The 9,380-nt window shown below is 39.3% G+C and overlaps 1 pseudogene; it reads right to left on the bottom strand.

Moving 5' to 3' along the window:
- Positions 1-276: 276 nt before the first annotated feature.
- Positions 277-5,320, bottom strand: LOC133697321 (G-type lectin S-receptor-like serine/threonine-protein kinase At4g27290; annotated as a pseudogene).
- Between the last annotated feature and the right edge of the window lie 4,060 nt (positions 5,321-9,380).

Below are 9,380 nucleotides of genomic sequence, written 5' to 3'. Positions count from 1 at the left end.
AAACTAATTATTTTTACTATTCATATATCGGACCGGTAATTTTTTAAAGACCAGACCCAAGATCAAATATAAATTGGGATAAAATAATGTTTTGTACTTTACAACACATCCAAATTCAGGCCTCAGTCGAGAGCCCATTTTTCTTAATTCCTTCCCCTTTAAAAGCAGTGGCATTTGGATCAAATTTTTGGATCCAACTTCTCAACTTTTTCTCTGTTTTTTTTTCACTGAAAAAATATTTGTAATTTCCTAGAAATTAACCTTGCCTTGGAAAACATACAGCAGAGTTTTTATGAGCACACGATCACAAACATCAAGACCACGCAAAACAAGCACACAAGTTTTCATAAGAATAAAAATACAAGTAATCTATCTTGCCTCTAACACTGAAACTGAGCATACGTTTGCCGAAGGTGGTGGCTTCATGAATTGCTTGCTTCAACAAGATCCCTTTCAGTGAAAAATCCTGGTTGTTTAGGCTGAGGCAATTCATGTTCATTACCCAACATCAAAACCACATATGACATGTTTGGTCTATCTTCTGGATTTTCTTGCACACACAACAGCCCCACATGAATTGAACGTAGCACTTCAGACAAATAGGGTGTTTCAACTTTTGATCCCGCAGCCAGTTCCAGAGGCCTGCCTTGTTTGAACAGTCTCCATGCCTGATAAACAAAACCATGCTATTAATAACACATTGAGGATTTAAAAGTTTTTGAACAGTCTCATTAAACATGTGCGGACATATCTGTGACACCTACATGCCCAATAAGCTTGAGGTGGTGATTTGGATGATGGAATCCTCTGTTCTTATAGCCACTCACTATCTCTAGCACCAATACTCCAAAGCTGAAGACATCTGATTTTAGCGAGTCAAGTCCATAATTTGCGTACTCTGGAGATATGTAACCACTGCATGTATTCATAGAATTTTAAGTTCCATTTGCAGACTACGAAGATAAAATGCGTATGATGGATGACACTTACTACGTTCCAGCCACTTTATTAGTATTGGCTTCAGTTTCATTTTCTCCAAAACTTCTAGCCAGGCCAAAGTCTGAGATTTTTGGATTCATTTCGTAATCCAACAAAATATTGCTGGTTTTCAGATCTCTGTGGATTATTCTTAGTCTCGAATCTTGGTGAAGATAAAGGAGTCCTCGAGCAATGCCGTTGATGATGTTGTAGCGCTTAGGCCAATCTAGTAGCAAGCTTCGAGTTTCTTCTGCCCAAGTCAATCCATTACATCTCTTATCAGATTCATAAATGGAGATGATAAGTTACGATCAATGAATTTTGAGTTACAATTACACATGCATATATGGCAGAATTTGTCAGCATGAAAGTGGAGAACTCTTCCCCTACAAAGCCACCTTCCCAGGGGCTTTGAACGGTGCTCAATAGATGGCTAAACAATTGATGTCAAATCCATTTTGGAAGCTCAATATTGCTAAATTTGAAAAATTGGAATAGCTTTTTGAAAAGTTTTGTGAGATTCATACCAAAAATATAGAAGTCCAAGCTTTTGTTAGGCAAAAGCTCGTAGACCAACATATTTTCATCTCTTTCAATGCAGCATCCAAGAAGCCTCACTAGATTCCGGTGCTGAAGTTTCACGATATGTTTGACTTCATTTTTGAACTCATCAAGTCCTTGTCTTGAATTCTTAGAGAGCCTCTTGACAGCTATTTCTCGTCCATCTGTTAATGTTCCCTGTAAATAATGACTCAGCATCATAAGCAAATCATGCGTTGTCTGCTGAATTCCTAGAGAATTTCATGCAGCTTGTATCTGTTCAGGAATTCTTTCCAATCAGTCATCCTATTATGCTAAAAAAAGGTTGGTTCTGTAGCGGAACAATTTCAATACTACAGAACTCCATTGGTGCGTGGAGTTTGTACCATGAAAACTCAGAAGCTATATTGCACGACTGTTTATGGATAATTATTACCTTATAAACAGGTCCGAAACCCCCTTCTCCTAGTTTATTGGATACAGAAAAGTTATTTGTTGCAGAAGCCAACTCATCCATGTTAAAGAAGGGTAATTCTAGTTCTTCCTTCAAGTCCTTTTTATTTGATCTTCTTTGCAAATTACTGTCATTTTTCTTGTCAGCATAACTGTTATGCTTGTGAAAAAATAGAAAGAGAGACAAAGGATCTCTATTTGCTGCTAAATCAAGATTTTTATAGCATCAAACACAACGGGGCTTTGAACACCTTACAGTCATACCTTATATTACTGAAAATCAAATTAATTTTTTTTTAAAAAAAACCAATCTTGCCATCTGATGATGTGAATACTTACTGTTTTTCTGCTGCTTCTTTTTCCAAACAAACAAGACCAAGCATAGGCCAACGAACAGAATCCCAGTAGACAACACAGAGCTTACTATGATCCTTTTCTTCACTTTGGATTTGGTATTAACCTTTGCAGAGTCACCGTTATCTATAACATGGTACAGAAAAACTGGTGTTAAAAAGAGGAAATGCCAAATGCCTTTTGGATTTGTTTGGTTTGTTATTATGGCTGGAAAGCTTTCATAGGCCATATATGATCATTCAATTTCAGCTTTCTACTCATTCATTATAAAACAGTATCATTTTGGGTAGGAGAAAACCAATCCATCACCAAGTGACATGCCAAGTCATGACTAATCTAGTTGTGTATAAGGTTGCCAATAGCTTACTAGTTTGAATATATTTCGAATTTTAATAATAATAATAATAAGAAGAAGAAAAACGACTTCTCTAATCTGAGGAAAAATTCATACCTAGTTCTGATGCAGCCATCCGTATAAAAATGTCTTGCTCATTTTGAAGGAAAGTTCTCATATCAATCAAATCATTGAACCAAAGCAAGCAACCGCTTCCTCCATCCCTGATGTCCAAGTTTGCATACGCAGTACAGCTGCAGTTCTTCAAGCATGTGTTCTTGCACTCCTCCTGGTTCATACTCCTGTTGAACCATGATCTTCTTGTCTCCGGCATCTTCAAACCTCTGAGCTTCCGAAACCCATCTCTGGAACAATTTAGTGCAGTCTTTCTAACGCAACCACTTGACCAATCTGTCTTCTTCCAGTCTCTTGGAACTTTTGGTACAAATCCATTCAAGCAATCGCAAACTGGAGAGTGGTTAATGCTACAGATACCTTTGGACGGACCACAGAGGTTATAACGCTCACAATTATCTGTATTTACTGTTGCGTAAAGAAACCAACTTTGGGTTTGCTCCATCCACAAAAGGAGCTGGAGATCACCATTTTGACTTGCGACGGCTCTCCAATGCGTTGAGTTATTGAGAAGAGTTTCTCTGTAAAATATCTCCTTATCATTAAAAACAAATTCAAATGTGTATATTGGATTTGGTTTTAATCGAGGCAAGCCGCTGAACCCCAGACCATTCCATGGCCCAGCTCGATACTTCACATTTGAATCTTCCACCGCTGCATACTCAGGATATCCACCAGGAATAAGGATTATTGTAATATTACCGCTGGAAGGATCATCTGGTGACTTCCATGATGTCAAGTACTCAGTCCATGCCAGTTATTCTATTCCGTCCTAGGTTCGAGCCCGGAATAAGTGTGTTACCTAGATGTTCAAAACTCTGCCACAAGGAATTTTCCGGGTTATTATCACCCTCCTCTTTCACAACTAGGTTTCCTGAATCCAAAAGCTTTGCAACTGGATTCCTAGCAGGTGCTGATGTGTTGGAAGACCAAATGATGCTTCCACTACGATTGAGAAGGACAAGAAGTCCTTGGTTGGTAAGTGTCACAGTGTCAAATGTGCACGAGGTGCACGCTTCGGCTGGCTGGCCAAAACAAGACCTAAGGGTGCTGGCAGCCATGCCATCAGTGCGAGAAATCGGCAGCGCAGATTTATGCGGCTGTAGATTCATCAAAGGAAAATCGGCAGCGAAGATTGTTGACGAACATGGGCTAGACGAGGGACTGTCCAAGCCTCGTCAGGAGGTAGGCTGACGAGAATTGGGGCTATCGCAAAATTCGGCAGCGTAGGCAGGAGCAGCCTGCACGTATATGCGAATTCAGCAGCGCAGGAATTGGCAGCCTGCACGCAGATGCGGATTCGGCAGCGTGCAGCAAATTGTGCAAGTCAGGGACTCAACTTGGCACGATTGAAAACTTGGGCGAAGGACTGTCCAAGGCATGAGAAAAGAGCTCTAGGCGCTGGGACGCGCCAACGAAGGCACACTGCCTAGAATTTGGCAGCGAGGGATTGCGGCAGCCTTGCATAGGCAGAAATGAATTCGGCAGGCAGCATGCAATGGTCCATGCGAGTCTTTGAGCTTGTAACTTGGCATGGACGTGAGACTTAGGTGATGGAACTTCTAAGTCAGCAGCTGACGCAGCAGAAACTGGCAGCTGGGGCTGGCAAGCAGACAACCCGAAAATGGGGGAAGTGGCAGCTTCATGGGAAGCAGAACGTGGGAGCATAACTTGGGTGCTGTCCGGGCCACTATGTCCTGAAAACATGGGATAATGGGTGTGAGGTAGTGCTCCACCATGTCCTGAAAACATGGGAGCGTGGGGGAGAGGTAGTGCTCCACTAGGTCCCGGAAATGGGGGATAATGGGGAGGAGCCTTTGCAGCTCCTTTGCTTGTCTATAAATACAAGATGCAGCTCTTGTGTGTGGAGGAGCATTCGGGTGAGAGTGTTCCAAATGTAGAGAGCATTCGGGTGGGAATGTTCAAAATGTAAGGGCATTCGGGTGGGGATGTCCAGCATGTAGGGGCATGCAAGAACACTAGTTAGAGGTAGCTTGTGTAGCATGTAAACTTTGTGCATAGCACACATACGGATTTGTGTATAGTTTCCTTTGTGTATAAGATTAATAATGGTTGGGAAAGAGTTCCTGTAAAGCTTGTTGTGCACTATGATTGTTATTCTTGCTTGTGTATTCCGCTTGCTTAGTTACTAGGCAAACACGAGTGGGAGTGGCGAGAGAAGGCTGAGTCTAGTGAGGGACTAAGCTGCCGCACGGGTTGAATTTCGTTGCGAAAAATTACCCCCGTGACAGTAAGCCTTACAACTCCTGACGAATCGTTAAGTGGAGTTTCTCTGTTGGCAACCCAAACTGCTGTCTGGACAGATATTTTGCCATACCATATCCCCAAGTATCGGTTTCTGGATTTCTCGGGGGTGAAAAATCCTAATTCATAGGTCCCACCAGCTGAAACTATAGTGTCTCCATCTCTAATGAACTGAGCTGTGTTTATGGTGTCAGTAGGTGTGGCTGTTCTAACAATCAGAAATGAAATGAAGCAGAAAACAAGCATGGGGATGCAATCCATTGCTGCTCTCACTTTGTTATATTACAAAATTGCTGGCCTTGCTATATGTGAAAATATTCGTCTCAAGGAATTGCCTATTTAACATCACAATTAGTCTACAGAGAACGCAAGACTCTGGAAATTATTGGCTCTGAAGTGACCCTTGTGTTCCAAAAATGGTTGACACTGCTTTAAGACTTTAAACATCAAGCTTAAGGAATCATTTACTTTGAAAATTGAGGCTAGTGGACTCTGAATTACGACCCTATAAGCTTAAGATCTCTTTTCCATTGCTTGAGTTCGTTGGAATACCCAATCTTGAAACACCTGATGAATCGTTAAGTGGAGTTTCTCTGTTGGCAACCCAAACTGGCGTCAGGACCGATATTGTACCATACCATATCCCCGAGTACCGGTTTCTGGATTTACCGGGGCTCAAAAATCCTAATTTATGGGTCCCACCAGCTGAAACTCTGCTATCTCCATCTCTAACTGGCTAAGTTGGGTGCATGGTGTCAATAGGGGTGGCTACCTTTACAATCAGCAACAAAGTGAAGCAAAAACGAAGCCCGGAAATATAATCCAGTGGCAATCTCATGATTGTTTCAAGTAGCTCGCTTTGTTATGTTATAAAATGGTTGGCCTTGCTAGATGTGAAAAATATTCGTCTTAAGATATTGCCTATTTAACACCACAGTCAGTCTACCGGTAAACGCTCGTCGTCGGAATTTTTTTGGTTTGTGAAATTAGCATGCATAATTGACACAGATAGTCAACACTCAGAGAGCTAAGGGAAGCTCCGGCGATGTCATGTATTGATGATGTGCCGTGGGCCTTGAGCACCAAGAAGTGTTTGACGCTAAATCAAGACTTAAGCTCAGTTCAATGAATCAATCGTTTACTTTGACGCTAACGAGTACCGGGTTGCAATCATATTTTCTGAAACTCTTTGTAGGATTTTTCTTGCTTCTTACATTTTTCTATTCATGCCGTGTCCTCTGCAAATTGTTCTCTATTAAATTGAAAAGATAAAAAAATCTTTAGACTTGAGTTTTTTTAAAAAAACAATAAAGATAATTAATTATTTTACTATGTTTAAAAATTAAAATGATAAAAAGGCTCGAATATCACTATTAAGAATTTTGCTTTTAAGATAAATTAATAATTTTATTATACTTAAAAAATTATTAAAAAAAATGATAGCTCCAATCAATATAATAATAATCACTAGAGCATTCAGAAAAATAAAAATACCTCAAACACTAAAGATATTTGTTTTATTAAAAGGTCAAAACGATAATTATACTGATAAAAATATTTTTGCGTTTTAATTATTTTTTGTTTTTAGTTTTACTATATGCATCGATTCATAAGCGTAGGGTTTCCCCACTGACTATCATTCATTTCTAGTACTGGATTTTTTTATTTACTGATTGATTGATAGGGAGAACTGACACTAAATTTTAAGAAAGTATCAGTGTGTTGGTCACCACTCATCAGCAATTATTTTTTTCGAATTCTAATAATAAATTCCATTACATCTCTCACTTGTCAAATGAGTCTTTGTAGAATATAATTACCCTCAAAATTAAAATTCAAGTGGCATTAATACCCTCAAAATCACTCCTATCATGATTTAGTACTCGAGTACGAGAGACGATTTCATGACCTCTCACTATTCACACCACATTATGTCCCATCAGAACAACATATGATAGAAAAGTTAAGGGATGACTTCAGACAAGAATTGAAGCAGGGGTTGATTGCTTTACAATTCAAGACAGTAAGGGAACTGATTGAAGCAGCACAAGCCTTGGAGGCTTGTATGAAAGAAGGCCAACAGAGTCATGGGGGTGCAGGAAAACGAAAGGATATAGAATTTTTAGGCAGGCCACCGCTTCCAAAGAAAGGTAGAGGCGAACAGTTCCTTCAATTCAAAAAGAAAGGGGGGACATCAACTAGCTCCCGAGAGGATATCGGTGGGAAGTCGAGAAGTGGTCAGACCCGCTCCAAGGCTATAGCTGCGAGGGGGCCTAATGAACAGAAAAAAATTGTCTACCCTCGATGTGCTCAGTGTGAACAAAGACACCTCGGAAGTTGCTTGGTTTCTCTTGGACAATGCTACATATGCCGAGGAGAAGGTCATAAGTGGAGAACCTGCCAGTACTTGGGAAGAGGATGTCATCACTGTGGTGAGAAGGGTCACTTTAAAAGGGAATGCCCCCAGTTAAATACTGAATAGCCTTAGAGACATAGGCAGCAAAGTCAGAGTCATCAGCAGTCCATAACAGTAAACAGATCAGGAAGATCGACTCAGTCAGGAGTTAACTTAAATAGGGGACGACCCAGAGTGTAAAATGAAAGGAATCAAGGAAGGGTTTTCCATATGACCCAAAAGGATGTTAGAGCAGCATCAGATGTGGTGGCAGGTATGCTGCAAATGAATGACTATCAAATGCATGTTTTGTTTGATTCTGGTGCCACTCACTCCTTTATAGCAAATAAAAATGTAACCAAATTGAGTAAGGAAACAAAAAGGGTAGAAAAAGGATTTATTTATGGGACACCTTTAGGTGAAACTGTGGAAACAAATGTTGTATTCGAAGGGATGGGAATTAACATTAATGTGTGTGAACTAGAAGCATATTTAATATCCCTATAATTAAGTGATTTTGATATAATTCTAGGTATGAATTGGTTGGGCAAAAATAAGGCTCGTCTAGACTACTTTACAAAAACAGCAACCTTCCAAGGGGCTAAAGGTGAAACAATGGTCTTTAAAGAGGAGAGAATTTCCAACTTTACATATATAATGTCGACTATGGTTGCGAGAAAACTACTAAAGAAAGGTTGTACAGCATACCTTGCCTATGTGATAAATTCAAAAAAGGGTAAAATAGGACTGTCTGACATTCCAATTGTGAGGGAATTTCCGGACGTATTTCCGGAAGAATTGCCAGGACTACCCCCGGAAAAAGAAGTTGAAGTCACCATCGACATATTGCCTAAGGTGTCTCTTATAGCCCAACCACCTTATAAAATGGCTCCAAAAGAATTGGATGAGTTGAGATGTGAAACCCTAGAAAATTTATGATTTAAATATGCGGATGTATAACCTGCCATGTAAACGTAAGACTGAAAGTGATATATAATGGAGGGGATGACCTCCATAAAATGAATTTTGTTTTAGAATTCATAAATACAGAGAAATTGGTAACGTGTTTTGATGGATAAAATAATGAGAGAAATGATAAAATGTTTCTAAGAAATAAGTGAGGTAATAAAGAATACATTATAATAAAGGATAATTCAATAAAAATGGCAGGATTGAAGGTGCAAGCATCAATTAAAAAAATCAGTGACGTTACTTTGAAACGATAATAATACCTGATAAATAAATAAAGGCAGAAATTTTAAAATGAATATATTCCAAAATAATAAAATGACCTTAAAGGTTTAGAAGGATAATTGATATTATTTTATGTGAGGATTGAACAAGAAAATTTGGATCGTTGATGAAAAGTCATGAACTGACCAATTTTACATTAGAAAACAGAGCTCTCAATCCAATCATCGGATCGGGATGAAATTTTGCATGAAGTCTATTAATATGTTTTCCTACCTTGGTGAAAGATATCATCCCAATAGGAGTTTGGTAAAGACTAGCGATTTAAGCAGAAACAAACCGGATAGTTTACATGAAAAATAAAATAAAATACATAAATATATAAATGAGGGACATAAATGTAATTAGGGGAAAGTGTGCCTTTAAAACAACAAAAGGCCAGCAGTTTAAAAAAAAAGAAAAAGGAAGTGTGTGAGAGACAATAGAGAATCGACTAGAGAGAGATGCAGAATTGGGAGGAACTAATAATGCTCCGGTAGCTATATCTCTGGAATCCACTGTTGGATTATGTTGATTTTTGGATATGTTGTGCGTCTCACACTCCTATACTAACAGACCGGAGGGATTTGAAGGCCCATAATCCGTTTGACAGAAATCATCATCGGAAGTTTCCTGGAAAACAAAAGGAAATTCACCTGCAGGGCAGTTTTGGTCGCTCGCCGATTTCTCTCTTTT

This window comes from Populus nigra, chromosome 6 (genome assembly GCF_951802175.1).
Source record: "Populus nigra chromosome 6, ddPopNigr1.1, whole genome shotgun sequence".
Lineage (NCBI taxonomy): Eukaryota > Viridiplantae > Streptophyta > Magnoliopsida > Malpighiales > Salicaceae > Populus > Populus nigra.
The sequence above is the reverse complement of the archived record's forward strand: the minus strand, read 5'-3'. Positions and strand labels throughout refer to the sequence as shown.